Source organism: Hemiscyllium ocellatum, chromosome 19, assembly GCF_020745735.1.
Source record: "Hemiscyllium ocellatum isolate sHemOce1 chromosome 19, sHemOce1.pat.X.cur, whole genome shotgun sequence".
NCBI lineage: Eukaryota > Metazoa > Chordata > Chondrichthyes > Orectolobiformes > Hemiscylliidae > Hemiscyllium > Hemiscyllium ocellatum.
This window is the reverse complement of record NC_083419.1, coordinates 50,561,348-50,577,102: the sequence shown is the minus strand read 5'-3', so window position 1 is coordinate 50,577,102 and position 15,755 is coordinate 50,561,348. Positions and strand designations below refer to the sequence as shown.

The 15,755-nt window shown below is 42.2% G+C and overlaps 1 protein-coding gene across 2 annotated transcripts in view; it reads left to right on the top strand.

The window, feature by feature from the left end:
- Window positions 1–2,452: 2,452 nt before the first annotated feature.
- LOC132824975 (rho GTPase-activating protein 8-like) overlaps window positions 2,453–15,755 on the top strand; it is a 97,048-nt gene continuing 83,745 nt past the window's right edge. For both annotated transcript variants that reach the window (XM_060839909.1, XM_060839907.1), the window contains exon 1: window positions 2,453–2,729. The gene's annotated coding sequence lies outside the window, so the exon portion shown is untranslated. The remainder of the gene's footprint in view (window positions 2,730–15,755) is intronic.

Genomic DNA, 15,755 nt, shown 5'->3' with positions numbered 1-15,755 from the left:
AACCAGCAATGCAGAAAAGATTTATCCTGTGTAGTAATTTGTGAAAATTTGAGAGGACAAGAATTATTTAAAGTAAAAATTAACAACTTTATCTCTTAAGGTTTAACAGAGAGTAATTAACTAACAACTATTTACAACTCCTTCCTCTAACCTATCTTTTATCTTACCTTTACACAATACTAGTCCGATAAAACCCTCTGATTAAGGTTTACCAAAAATTCAAGTTTTCAAAACCAGCCAGACATAAATCTTCTCGTCCTCGGTCTTCTTTTCTTCTTAGGGATTTCTATTTCACAAGTCACTGATCATTAAAGGTACCTATAAAAGAGTGCTATTTTTTGGGTAGTCTCTACACGCTGGTGATGTGGCAGTTCTCCTTCAACTGTTCAATTTTCCCTGGGCCTATACCCCAAAAGATTCTGTCGTTGGCTTTTAAGATGGTCAATTTACTAAATTCAAACTTGATTGGAGTTTGGTATTTTTTGGGGTATAATTTAAATTGATTGGTCTAATTCAAATTTCTTTTTGGCATCAGGCAACCTGCTACCCTAGCTGCCAGACCACATGTTACATTGAATCTTATTCAGAACACTTGGTGCTGTCAGGTAGTCCTGCTAGATTTTAACTCTCTTAAAGTTACAATACACCCACATTGTCATAACATTACACTTTTTCCTTTTTGCCTTCAAAAATAACTCATTGGTCTTTTTTTTCCAGAAAGCCAAGCTCTGCAGAGAAATCCTTTTTTTCTTATTTACTGTCTGAGTGTGTGTCTGTGTGTTTTGAGGGACAAGCTATACTTCTATAGTGATGATGGATATTGTTGCACCTTTATTGAATATGTTTTGTTTTGATAAAAAGCTGTGATTTTGTCTACTTGTTATTGATAAGGTATTGAATTAGCCAGCTTGGTAGGGCAAAAAATGCTTTATTTTATGGTGTGACCCATGGGTAGTGGGGTAAGACTCAGTCATAAGATTGCATGATACCACACAGGATATGGGAGGAGGAGCAAGGTCCAGTGAGTGAGATGTATTCTAAAGATTTGTCCTTGTCTTACTGCTGGCATTCGATTTGAAAATCCTTCGAAAATAAAGTGAACCATTTTTCATTGTTCAATGCAACGTCTGGAATGTGTGTGTGTATGTGTGCATGGGTGTTGGTGGCATGGTGGCTCAGTGGTTAGCACTACTGCCTTACAAGTACCAGGAACCTGGATTCAATTCCGGCCTTGGGTGGTTTTGTGGAGTTTGTGCATTCTCCCTGTGTCTGTGTAAGTTCACTCCCACAGTCCAAAGATGTGTATGTTAGTTGGATTGGCCATGCTAAATTACCTGTACTGTGTAGGTTAGGTAGATTAGTTATGGGAAACACATGGTTATGGGCAAAAGGAGGAGTGTGTAGGTGAATCTGGGTGGGATGCTCTTTGGAGAGTTGGTATGGATTTATTGAGCTGAATGGCCTGTTTCCACACTGTAAGGATTCTATAAATGATATCTAGTTGATGTTGCTTTCAGATTTTGTTATTGCAAAGGTCTTAAAACCTGAAATCTAGTGTGTACTTCTTTCAATTTGGCCACTGGAAATGCAAATTAACTGTTTAAGGTGTCTGTCTCTGATGGGACACTAAAAAGGGTCATTTATTAGACTGCAAAACATTGTCAAGGCTTTTGCTGAAACCCAGAAAATAGTCTGAACAAATTAAACAAGACTGCTGGATGCTGGAAATCTGAAACAAAACCAAAAATTGCTAAAGAACCTCAGTAGGTCGGGCAGCATCTGTGAAATAGCCTGAACATCAGTTTGATTTTTGCCCCAGATAATGCCTTTAAAAAGTAGTAATAGCTGTACATTAACGCACTTAGACAAAAGTAACTAGCCGAAAGAACTGTGGATGCTGTAAATCAGAGACATTTGTTAACATTAGAAATAACGCAGTTTCCTTTGTCAAAAATAGAATTTGCTGGAAAAGCTCAGCACATCTGGCAGCATCTATAACTGAGGAAGGGTCATTCTACTCATAGCGTAACTCTGATTTCCCTCCACAAAATACAAAATCACTACCTAATATTATTCATGATGACTACAAATTTAATACCTCAATTTCAAAGAACACATGACTTAATTTTTAAAGGCACTTAATTTAAATTGTTTTATTTTTTAATAGTTTTAACTTTTTGAAAGCATGACGGTGCAGAAGTACTCAGCCTGACTGGTGAATTTCTGACAATGATTTGATGTGAAATCAGCAAAACAAATGCCGATTGTCTCAAGTTGTTTTCTCTCTTACATCCACCGCCTCCCAGTGGGGAGGAATTCATTAAGGGCATTTTCAGTCGGCTAAAGAAAATAGAAATCGTTCCCTTTAAAAAGAATAGCTGGTGGAATGTGTTGGAGGAGGTGTGTCGGAAATACCAGCTCCAGCGTTGAGTTGTTGCTGCTCTTAGTGTAGTTAGGAAAGCGCCCCCTCCCAACAGGTCCTAAGTGGTGTTGGATCTTTGGCTAACTTGTGTTTGCCTGCATGCTGTCTCCTTGCCAACCGGCTGAGCTCGGCGTTCACTTTTTAAAAGGACTGCTTTTGCCGAGGTTTATGTGATTCACCTCTTTCGACAATCCTCGCATTTCGAAAGTCCTACTGGAGTTTGCTTCTGTACGACGGGAGGGAGAACAGCAACACGTTGTCTAGGGAGCTGCTTCTCAGGGGTTACCTGGACGGACAGTCGGTACAGGTAAAACCCAGGCTTTACTATTTAGTCTGCACTGTGTAAAGTCCGGGCCCGAAAGCTTAAGTGAATGTTCTTATGTTGCAATAGATAAAAACTGTTACAGTCTACTATTGTCTCCCAACAGGTTTACATTGGTTAATAAGAAATGTCTATGTCTCTCAAGTGCCTTACAAAAGAATGTTACCACCAAATATTTTCGAAGTTGAAGATCTATTTTCAGAAACTGTTACAAAATAAACAATATAATTGTAACTTGAAGAGGTGCTGATCAGGCAAGTCACCAATCATGTCCATTAGCAGCACAAATCATGCCATTGTTAGCAAGTATATCATATTTTAAAATACTCCATGTTGTTTGAAGCTGTGCCAAGTTCTTCAATAATTAACATTTAGTTGCTTTGTGTCTGAGGCAAGAGTTTTCTATAGAAAACCTACAGGCTCTTTGGTCCAACAAATCCACACCAACCCCCTGAAGAGTATCCCACCCAAACCTATTGCCCTACCTTATCACTCTACATTAACTCCTGACTAATACACCTCATATACACATCCCTGAACACAATGGGCAATTTAGCATGGCCAATTCACCTAACCTGCACATCTTTAGATTGTGGGAGGAAACCCATGCAGACACAGGGAGAATGTACAAACGCCACACAGACAGTGCCCGAGGCTGGACTCGAACCTGGGTCCCTAGAGCTGTGAGGCAGCAGTGCTAACCACTGAGCCACAGTGCCACCACTTTTCTTCCCATACCTGCAGTGAGCAGTGATGGTAACTAACAACAGGCAATATAACCAAAGGGCTTCTGGAGTCGACCTATATCTCTTCCACCAATCAATCTTTGCACAGTGCAGATTCCACAGTACTAGTACTGGCTGGTGTTCAGGCACTAGAACTATGGCGGTCACTGGGAAACAAGTCAGGTTCGTCAAAAAGCTGATCAAGATCACTATGAGCTGAAAATGTGTTGCAGGAAAAGCGCAGCAGGTCAGGCAGCATCCAAGGAGCAGGAGAATCAACATCGATTCTCCTGCTCCTTGGATGCTGCCTGACGTGCTGCGCTTTTCCTGCAACACGTTTTCAGCTCTGATCTCCAGCATCTGCAGTCCTCACTTTTTCCTACAAGATCACTATGAGCAGACTACATAGGGTGAAATACATCAGGAGCATTGACACAAGACAGTAGAGAGACCCCTGACATCACAGGAAGGCCAGAGAGTTACTCATTTAGTAAGTATTTTGGCTTTGTTTCTCTTTCCCCAAAGTTGAAGAGTTGGTATAAGGAGCTTGGAAATTGGCAGCAATGTATACCATTTAGAGAAAGAACAACTCACCAAGGCTTCTTTACAGCACCTTCCAATCTCCTGACCTCCACCAAGACAAAGGAAATGGGTGTGTTCAGAAACACCACCACCTGCAAGTTCCCTTTTAAACCCCACACCATCTTGACTTGGAACCAAATCGCCATTTGTTCACTGGTGCTAGATCAAAATTGCAGAACTTTCTTCTTAACAGCACTGTGGGCGTACCTGCTACTTGGGATTGCAGCAGTTCAGTAGGGCAATTAGGGATGGGAAAGAAATGGCCTAGCCAGTGATGCCTATATCCCATGCAAGAATAAAAAAAATCAATTAACCTATCAGTGTTTAAGGATAACTGAAAATGTGAGTAGCTAATGAGTTTTTTTTTTAAAGCTTTTTTTCTACTATTTGATAGATTTGGCCAGTTATAGGAAGAATGTTATTAAGCTAGAGAGGATTCAGAAAAGATTTACCAGGATGTTGCCAGGTGTGGAAGGTTTGAGTTATAAAGAAAGGCTTTAGGCTGGGATTTTTTCACTAGAGCATAGGACATTATTAGGTAACCTGATAGAAATTTATAAGACCATGAGGTATAGGTAGTGTTAAGGATAGTTATCTTTTCCCTAGTCTTGATAGCTCCCATCCTATAGGCACGATTTTAAGGTGAGAGGATAGCGATTTTAAAAGAGGTGAGGAGCAAATGTTTTACACAGAGAGTAGTTCACGAGTGGAATTACTGTCCTGAGGAAGTGGTGGATCTGTGCACAATTAAAACATTAAAATGGAATTTGGATAGGCACATGAAGGAAAGGTTTGGAGGGATATAGACCAAGAGAAGGAAGGTGGACTAGCTTAGTTTGAGATTATGTTTGGCATGGACTGCTTAGACCATAGGGTCTGTTTCTGTGCTGTGTGAATGGAAGGGCAGCTTTTGACCCTTAGAGTGCACAACCTATTCCACACGTGAACTCCTGTCATTTCCTATGTGCTGGGTAATCATATATACAGGAAATGTTGTTGGCTGCAGCTTCTCAAGCTCTGGACCAGTGCGTGAGCTACAGCTGGCGTCACTGCAATCTCTCCATGAGGTTTGAGACCTTACTGGTTAGCAACTTTACAGACATGGTCACCCTGCAGCTTAAACATATGCACAGAGAGAGACAGAGGGTGATCATTAGACATCAGGAAGAAGTAGGCAGGTAGTGCAGGAGTGCATTTCATTCCCCAACCAGTATTTGGTTCTGAATGATAGTGCATGTGATGACACAGTGGCTCAGTTAGAGCATGAGGAAGACCATAAGAGCAATAGTAATAGGATATTTAATTGACGGTTGTGCAGACTAGAATCAGGATGGTTTATTGCCTACCTAGTATCAGGATCATGGATGACTGCAAATTATCCTGAGGGCGTGAGGGTAGACAGCCAGGAGTCATGATTCACATCAGTGTCATCAAATTACTGTAGGTAGAACGAAAGATGTGGTGCTAAAATCAGAATGTATGGGTTTTCAAAGTAAACTTTAAAAAGGAAACAGTTCCATTGATTGGTTGGGATGTGTTATGATGACATCATCTCTGTTGAAATGTTTTAAAAGATAAAATTTTCTATGGTGATGACATTATTTCTGATTAAATGAATACTGTAGTTGAGACATTGCAAGCTCCAACAAGTTCAAAACAAAGCACTGATTGTTGTGTAGCGGAAGAAATTACAAGCTTAATTCCCCTTGTCTTAGTGAGGCAGAATATCTTATTGTGTAGCATCTGCCAGTGAATAAATATATCCAGTTGATGACATCTGATTTAAAGCATAGTATACAACTGCCACAAACTCATGAGAAAATAATGGAAATTGCCAGAGAAACTCAGCAGGTCTAGCAGCATCTGTGGAGGAAAAAGAAGAGTTTTTTTTGGGTCCAGTGATCCTTCTTGAGAACTGATAATAGCTGGGAAAAGGTGGTGTAAGTGTGCTGAATACAAGGGGTTGGGGGATGGGTTAAGGTGTATGCAGTGAGTGGAATGCAGAGGCAGACAAAAGGATGGATTTGGTTTTGATTTTATTGTCACGTTTATTTTGCAGTAAGAATACAATAAAATACATTGGGAAAACTTCCATCTGTCACCGCAAAATGGTGACATTTTGAATCATTTAAGAATAAGGGGGAAAAAACTGATATAGCTTGAAGAGAATTCATTAGCCCTGAGCCAGTTCATCACCCTCCATGACGGCTGTACGTTATCCCTCCGGCAGCACTTCACCAGCATCTACACCAGTCCCAACCAACATCAAAGTTGCTAATCTTCGGGCACCATCTTTGCTGTTGGACCAATACTCCTTCACCATCACTTGTCAATTGTACCAGACCAATCAATGTCAGAGTCACACCTCTCGCCCTGGGCCCACCTCATCGATATTGCCGCGATGCCCTTCGGTCGTCACTTGGCCAATGTCGCCTCTGCTGATGTAACAGCTGCTGATTCCGGGTCCTGTGCTTGCTGCAGAAAACTAAGACAGGGCTCACTCTCCTCCCGGCTGGGCCTGTTTGCAGTTTGCGTCCTGGGCCCGGCTGGAAACCACACCACGTCCACACACTGGGCTCTGACCAATGCCATCCAAGCTCAGGACAAGGTAAGTAAGTAACAATAAAAGAAAAGAGATGGAAAGGAAGAGCAGTCAGAGCGGACAATCTCAGGCAGAGGAGCTGTATGCCACTGCCATCTTGGATGGAAGGAGAATGATAATCCAAGAAGAAAGAAAAGCTGATAATGGGGTCCATGAGTAGGTGAGAATGGCCTGACTGTGCTGAAAACAGTCCATGTGTTAACAGAGCCAGGGCTGAGGGACTGGATAAAGGACATGGGGAAAGGTGTTCACTTCTAAAAGTATTGAGATTTGTTTTGTGTCAAAGTTGCATCTTGTTGCAATGATTCTATATGTTGTGATTGAATGCAAGAAGCTGCTTGGAGGAATTTTTTTTTTGTCAAACTTCCCACAACCATTTATCTTGTTCAATATTTGCCAGTATTAATTGCCCAGCCCTTATGTTTCTGGGGAAGATAGAGATGAGCCCTGTTCTTGTACCTCCTGGAGTCTGTGCTGTTGGTCTCTCACAATACATTTGTTCGGGAGCTCTAGGATTTTGACCTTTGACAGTGAAGGAACAATTATTATAATTCCAAGTCAGGGTGATGTATGATTTTGAAGGGAATATGCAAGTTGCCATATTCCCATGCCAGTATTGGCCTTGTCCTTCTAGGTGATGGACGTTGAGCTTTGGAAAGTCTACTTAAAAGTAATAGAAACTAAACAATTACTTTACATTTTAACTTCATAGAAGAAGATGCAGAGAATCTCCTCAGAAATGCTGGGTGACTAGGACTTTTTTTTTTAGATTACTTACAGTGTGGAAACAGGCCCTTCGGCCCAACAAGTCCACACCGACCCGCCGAAGCGCAACCCACCCATACCCTTACATTTACCCCTTACCTAACACTATGGGCAATTTAGCATGGCCAATTCACCTGACCCGCACGTCTTTAGACTGTGAGAGGAAACCGGAGCACCCGGAGGAAACCCACGCAGACACGGGGAGAACGTGCAAACTCCACACAGTCAGTCGCCTGAGTCGGGAATTGAACCCGGATCTCTGGCGCTGTGAGACAGCAGTGCTAACCACTGTGCCACCGTGCCGCCCACTTGTGTAAGTGAAGAACTAAAAGACATTTTCATTAGTAGAGAGGTGATACTTGGAAAAACTAGCTGATCTGATAAATCTCCCGGACCAGCTGCGTTTCAGCCAAGAGTGTTGAAGGAGTTGATTAGAGGGATATTGGATGCATTGGTGATTACCTTCCAATTCTGAAAGGTCCCTACTGACTGGAAGATAGAAAATGTGACCCTACTATTTAAGGGAGAGAGGAGAACAGCAGACCTAATGGTTTCTGACATTTTCCTTCAAATAGATATTAAGTTATTATAAAGGCTGTGATAACTGAACATTTGGAAAAAGAATGTCAACATTGTGCATAGTCATCATGGATATATGAAAGGGAAATTATATTTGACCAACTTGGAGGTTTTTAAGTATCTTTGTTTTAGCAGTGGCAAAGAAGAGTCGGTGAATATGGTTGCATTTAGATTAGTAGAAGGCTTTTGATAAGGTCTCACAAAGAAGGTTAATCACTAAACTTCAAAGCACATGGGATTGCAGGGAGTATTCTAGTACAGTTTAAGAATTGGTGAGTAGAAAGAGAACAGTAGGAATAAATGGCTCATTCTCTGAGTGGCAAGCTGTTTGTAGTGGAGTACTGCAAGGCCTAGAGCTAAGACCGCATCAGTTCACAGCACATATATAAATGATTGGGTGTGGGAGCCAATAATGGCATTTCCACATTTGCAGATTACACCAAACTGGGTGGCAATGTAAATTGAGGGCGATGCAAGGAAGCTTCAATAGGACTTGGGCAGACAAAGTGAATGGGCTAGAATATGGCAAACAAAGTAAACTGGACAGAAGTGTGAAGTTATTCCCTTTTAATAAGAAAAACAGGCAGAATAATTTTTATATGGAGAGAGATTGGGAAGTTCAGGTGTTCTTGTCCACGTTCTTGTCCAGCGGGTATGTGCAGAAAGAATTAGGAAGGCAAATGGTATATTAGCATTCACTTCAAAGTGGGGATTTGAGTAACAATGTCTTGCTGCAGTTTTCTCCTCCCTTAGTGAGATATCACCTGGAATATTGTCCACAGATTTAGTCTCCTTGAAGGAGGGGTATGTCTGCAATAGAGGGAGTGCTGTGGCTGTCCACCAAAATTAATCTGTGGGCTGGCAGGTTGTTGTTGAGGAGAGCTTGAGGAATCAGATCTGAATTCCCTCAAATTTCATAAGTAAGAGGTGACCTGATTGAAACTTTGCAGAAATTCTTTGAGCATGTCCGGGTGAATAAAGAAGATTTTTCTCTTGCTTCATAATTCTACAACCAGGATAAGGGTTAAGACATTTAAGATGTGATGGGGCATTTGTTCATTCAGAGAGTGGTGACTTCTTGGAATTAGCAGTGCTGTGGAAGCTCAGTTATTGAGCTGTATATAAGACAGAAATTGAGACATTTTCAGGCATGAGTGATTTTAAGGAATTTGAAAATTGTGTAGGAAAGTGACATTGAGCCATGAAGATCAGCCACAATCCAATTGAATGGTGAGGGCTTGGCTCAACGAATGGATTGGTGTTCTCCTGTTCCTATGCTCCTGGGCGATTGGGGGAGTTGATGCAATGCACCATTTTCAAGAGCTTGTAGTGATGGAAAAAGTGAATTTTTCTGGTGAGTGCTGATCAAGCAGGCTTTCTTTCCTGGATGGTGTAAACTCCAGTTTGAGATGAATTTGTACAAGAAAATAATAAATATTCCATCACCCTCCTGGCTTTGTAATGTGTAACTGGAAGAAAGACATTGGGGATTCAAGATGTGAGTTACTCACTAAACAACATCCAGCTCCTGACCTGCTCTTGTAGTTGCAGGATTCGTGTAGATTTCAGAGTCCAATTAAATTGCTGGTCGATAGCTTCAAAACGATGTTGATGATGGGTGCTAACTGAATGCCAAGGGAAGATGGAAATGCCTTCTTGTTGGAAATAGCCTCTGTCCTTGTCTCTCCCTCCCCAGCCTGGGTTGGTGACAATTAACCACAGCCGGTTTGCCACCAGCGTTTACACACACACACACACACACACACACACACACACACACACACACACACACACACACACACACACACACACACCCCTCTGTGTGAAAAAGTTGCCCCTTAGGTCCCTTTTATATTTTTTCCCTTTCACCCTAAACCTATGCCCCCTAGTTCTGGACTCCCCCATCCCAGGGAAAAGACCTTGATTGTTTCTCCTATCCATTCCCCTCATGATTTTATAAACCTCTATTAGGTCACCCCTCAGCCTCCAACGCTCCAAGGAAAACAGCCCCACCCTATTCAGCCTCTCCCTATAGTTCAAACCCTCCAACCCTGCAACATCCTTATCAATCTTTTCTGAACCCTTTCTGGTTTCACAACATCCTTCTGATAGGAAGGAGACCAGAATTGCATGCACTATTCCAAAATTGGCCTAACCAATGTCCTGTACAGCTGCAACATGGCCTCCCAACTCCTCTACTCGATTCTCTGACCAATAAAGGAAAGTATACCAAATGCCTTCTTCACTATTCTATCTACGATTCTACGTTCAAGGAATTATGAACCTGCACTGCAAGGTCCCTCTGTTCAGCAGCACTTCCCAGGGCCTTACCCTTCCAGTCTTCACTTCCAACAAATGATTCCAAGATGGCATGATTCCTCCTTACTCAAACATCATTAAAGCACCTTCAATAATTGTTCCTCTTTCTCTGCTTCCATTCTCTTCTATATTTCTCCACCGTACGATCATTTATCCAGTCACTTGTCCTCCCAAAATTTGATTTGTATTGGCTCTGCCGCACCCTGCCCTTCAAGTTTGAAGTACTTATCCATATCTGTTTAAAATCTCAGCTTAACACTGGCTGAACCCTGCCTTCCCCTTGAGGAATCAGGAAAGTCTCCACCTCTGAGCATTGGCATTCTTGTGCTATGCCTTTTTTTTCCTACTTATCACCCCTTTTGACATTGCAGCTTTGTCATCCATTTTAAAATGCTCTTCCTAAAATAACTGATTCTTCTTGCACTCCCTTACAAAAATGCTCTCATGAGGATGGAGTGGAAAGTCCACATGGTCTGTTTAAAACATGAGGAAAAGACCAGGGGACGTGTTGGGTGAGTCCTGACAATGAGCAAAATCTTGTCTGTAGATGCGGGGCTTATGCCCTAAACGTTGACTCTCTGGCTCATTGGATGCTGCCTGACCTGCTATTTTAGATTAGACTTACAGTGTGGAAACAGGCCCTTCGGCCCAACAAGTCCACACCGACCCGCCGAAGCGAAACCCACCCATACCCCTACATTACCCCTTACCTAACACTACGGGCAATTTAGCATGGCCAATTCACCTGACCCGCACATCTTTGGACTGTGCCACACTATTTGACTGTAGATGAACACACATTATTTAAGAAATAAAATGGATAGTTTGAAACATTAATTTAGCTTAAGAAACATGATTATAGTAGCCATTAAAGATCGTTTGAAATCTGCAGAGGTATATATCTTGAAGGCAATGGTATCTTTCTTCCTTTTTTTCTCTGGAAATAGAATAGTATATCCCTCTTTAGAATATATCCTTTTGTCACATATGCTCCTGTGCTGGAGTACAGTGTGTCATAAAGCTAGTCCCTTTTTTTCCTAAAAGCTGTTTCTTGGCTCAGGGAGACTCTGTCCTTGATTTTTATCAGAGGGGTAATAAACCCGGCCGGGTTCCGATCAGTCTGGTTTAGTACAGAGATGAAAAAGATTTTGAGAGGCCTTTTGTTTATGTGTAAATTGATGAGACTTCAGGCCAGGGTGGTCATGTTTTAGAAGAGACCTGTATAATGAAAGGGGAGTGGTCAGCTCTCCAGCTAGCTGAACTGAGCAGTTTTAGTTCAGTCTTGGTCTGGTGAGGAGTTCAGCAGGGAGCTGTGTGGAGTCTCGCTCTCTCACTCTTTCTGCCCTTTAATTTCAACTTGTAAGCATGTGTTCTACTTATACTGGGGTTTTAAAGGAAGTTTGCTTATTGAGACTGTTGTGTATATTCAAAACAGCATATTTACGTCAAGTTGGATAGGCTGAGTTCTGTCTGGGTTCTTTATTCTGTTCTTTGTGTTTCATTGTGTAATTTTGTGAATACATATTTGTCTGTTTTGAAAATCTAGTAGTCAACCTCGCTAACTTACTCTGGGTAATTTTCACTGTACATTTACTGAAACAACTTGCAAGGTTACGGTCTTAGCTGCCTGCTTAAGAATGGTTTGAGTGGTCTGGCCTAGTCCATAGCAGACTGGGGGCCCTTTGTGAGATTTTACACAGCGAGTGATAGGTGCTCGTTCTTTATTTCGGCTGTTGGTTTGGTTGGGGATAATAATGGCTCTTTCAGTCGCCAAAGGTTTTCTGGATGTGGATGTGATGACTTGGGAAGTTTTGCAAAGACCAGGTTGCAGGAATTAGCAGAGAAGCTGGTATTGGAACTGCCTGCTTCTGTGAGGAAAGGGTAGATAATTACAGCAGTAGATCTGCGTTTAAACTTGCTGGAGAAACCATCAGAATCTATAGAGATGACAAGAATTCAATTGCAAATGAAGCAGCTTGAATTAGAGGCGAGAGATCAGGAAAGGGCAGCAGAAATGAAACCGTTTGAGTTACAGTTAAAAGCAGGAGAAGGGAAAAGAATGTTTGACCTTCAAAGACTGACACTTATAAAGGAAAGCCAGCTTAAAAGGCTGGAGATAAAGGCTGAGGGTAGGCTCAGTGAGGAAGTAATGCGAGTTCATGTGGAAGAGCAGAGAGTAAAACAGCGAGGTTAGCAGCTGAAGTGATTGATGATTATGAGCTGGTCCATAAAACATGATTTGGCTTCCAGAATCAAGTTCAGTCCATGAGGGATAGAAATTGGGGTAAAGAGACATCCTCGCTTGGAAAGGGATAGATAGATCTCAGTGAAGATCATAAGCATTACCTACCACAGGTTAAAAAAGAAACCCTTGAAAGGGCAAAGAAGTTAAAAAGCACCAGCTTTTCATTGTAATAAGGTGGGCCACAGGAAATAACAGTGGTGGGCTGGGAAGAAGCCAGATAGAACATAGAACATAGAAAGATACAGCGCAGTACAGGCCCTTCGGCCCTCGATGTTGCGCCGACCGAATCCTACCTAACCTACACTAGCCCAATAACTTCCAAATGCCTATCCAATGCCCGCTTAAATGACCATAAAGAAGGAGAGTTCACCACTGCTACTGGCAGGGCATTCCATGAACTCTCAACCCGCTGTGTAAAGAATCTACCCCTAACATCTGTCCTATACCTACCACCCCTTAATTTAAAGCTGTGTCCCCTAGTAACACCTGACTCCATTAGCGGTAAAAGGTTCTCAGTGTCGACCCTATCTAAACCCCTTATCATCTTATACACCTCTATCAAATCTCCCCTAAACCTTCTCTTCTCCAATGAGAACAGCCCCAAGTGCCTCAGCCTTTCCTCATAAGATTTTCCTACCATTCCAGGCAACATCCTGGTAAACCTCCTCTGCACTCGTTCCAATGCCTCCACATCCTTCCTATAGTATGGCGACCAAAACTGCACCCAATACTCCAGATGAGGCCGCACCAGAGTCTTATACAGTTGCAACATGACCTCAGGACTCCGGAACTCAATTCCTCTACCAATAAAGCCCAGTACACCATATGTCTTCCTCACAGCACTATTTACCTGGGTGGCAACTTTCAGAGATCTGTGTACATGGACACCAAGATCCCTCTGCTCATCCACACTACCAAGTAGCCTACCATTAGCCCAGTAATCCATCTTCTTGTTACTCCTACCAAAGTGAATGACTTCACACTTAGCTACATTGAATTCCATTTGCCACATTTCTGCCCAGCTCTGTAACTTATCTATATCCCGCTGTAACCTACCACTTCCTTCCTCACTATCCACAACTCCACCGACTTTTGTGTCATCCGCAAACTTGCTTACCCAGCTTTCAAGCCCTTCCTCTAGATCATTTATAAAGATAACAAAAAGCAATGGTCCCAAAACAGATCCTTGTGGTACACCGCTAGTAACTGCACTCCAAGATGAACATAGTCCATCAACTACTACCCTCTGTCTCCTTCCAGCCAGCCAATTCCTAATCCAAACCTCTAATGTATCCTCAATGCCATACCTCCGTAGTTTTAGCATTAGCCTACCATGGGGAACCTTATCGAACGCCTTACTAAAATCCATATACACAACATCTACTGCTTTACCCTCGTCCACTTCCTTAGTCACCTTCTCAAAGAACTCAATAAGGTTTGTGAGGCACGACCTGCCCTTCACAAAACCATGCTGGCTATCCTTGATCACGTTATTCCTATCCAGATGTTCATAAATCTTATCCCTTACCATTCTCTCTAAGACTTTGCCCACCACTGAAGTCAGACTCGCTGGTCTATAGTTACTAGGGCTATCCCTACTCCCTTTCTTGAACAAGGGGACCACATTCGCTATCCTCCAGTCCTCTGGTACTATTCCCGTTGACAATGACGACATAAAAATCCAGGCCAATGGCTCTGCTATCTCCTCCCTAGCTTCCCATAGGATCCTAGGGTAAATGCCATCAGGCCCAGGAGACTTATCTATTTTCATCCTCTCCAATATTCCCAGAACCTCTTCCCTGCATATTTCCAGGCCATCCATTCTAATCATTTGTGACTCCATATTCACATCAGCAACAGTGTCCTGTTCCTGAGTGAATACTGATGAAAAGTATTGATTTAGTGTCTCTCCAATCTCCTCCGCCTCCACACACAACTTCCCAGGGAAACCAGACAAGTCTGGAAGTTTTATTGGACTAGTAACAAAAAGCACAAGGGAAGTTAGACAACTGCCTCAGAGCATACAAAATGATCAGAGGTTGATTAAGGATTAAAATACAAAGGCATTTTTACTGGCCCGGACTAGACTAAGATGTAGTTGAATTTTGCCAGATCTGTCATACATGTCAGCTAACCAGAAAACCACAGGCAGTAATAAAATCAGTAATTTTAACAACCATTCCAGCATTTGAGGATTCTTTCACAAGAGTCTTGATTGATTGCATAGCTCCCCTACCCCAAACAAAAAGTGGGAATAAGTATTTATTAACAATAATGGACGTGTCGACTAGATTTCCAGAAGCAATCTCATTACGCAATATCACAGCTAAAAGGGTTGTAGAAGAATTATTTAAACTTTTTTACAAGATGCGGACTCCCAATAGAGATCCAGTCAGGTCAAGGATCAGACTTCACATTCAAACTATTCAAGGAGCTTATGAATAACTTGAGAATAAAGCAATTCAAATCTATCTACCATCTGGAATCTCAGGGAGCACTCGAGAGATGGCAGCAAACACTGAAGACCATGTTAAGGGCTTATGGTCAGGATTATCCAGATGATTGGGATAAGGGAGTTCCATTTGTACTGTTTGCGATCAGAGATGCACCAAATGAATCGACCAAATTCAGTTCGTTTGAATTAACTTTTGGGCATGAAGTAAAAGAGGACCGTTAAAATTGATTAAGGAGAAATTAATAAATGACTTTGATAAGTAGGTTGAGAGGTGGGTTAGTAAATTTGCTGATGACACAAATATTGGAGGTGCCATTGATAGTATTGAGGGCTATTGTAGGCTGCAGTGTGACATAGACAGGATGCAGAGCTGGGCTGAGAAATGGCAGATGGAGCTCAACCTGGATAAATGCGAAGTGATGCATTTTGGAAGGTCGAACTTGAATGCTGAATATAGGATTAAAGACCAGATTCTTGGCAGTGTGGAGGAACCGAGGGATCTGGGTGTTCAAGTGCGTAGATCCCTCAAAGTTGCCACCCAAGTGGATAGGGTTAAGAAAGCGTATGGTATTTTGGCTTCCATTAACAGGGAGATAGAGTTTAAGAGCCACTAGGTTTTGCTGCAGCTCTACAGAACCCTGGTGACACCACAGTTGGAATATTGTGTCTAGTTCTGGTTGCCCAACCATAGGAAAGATAGAGGCTTTGGAGAGGGTGCAAAGAAGGTTTACCAGGATGC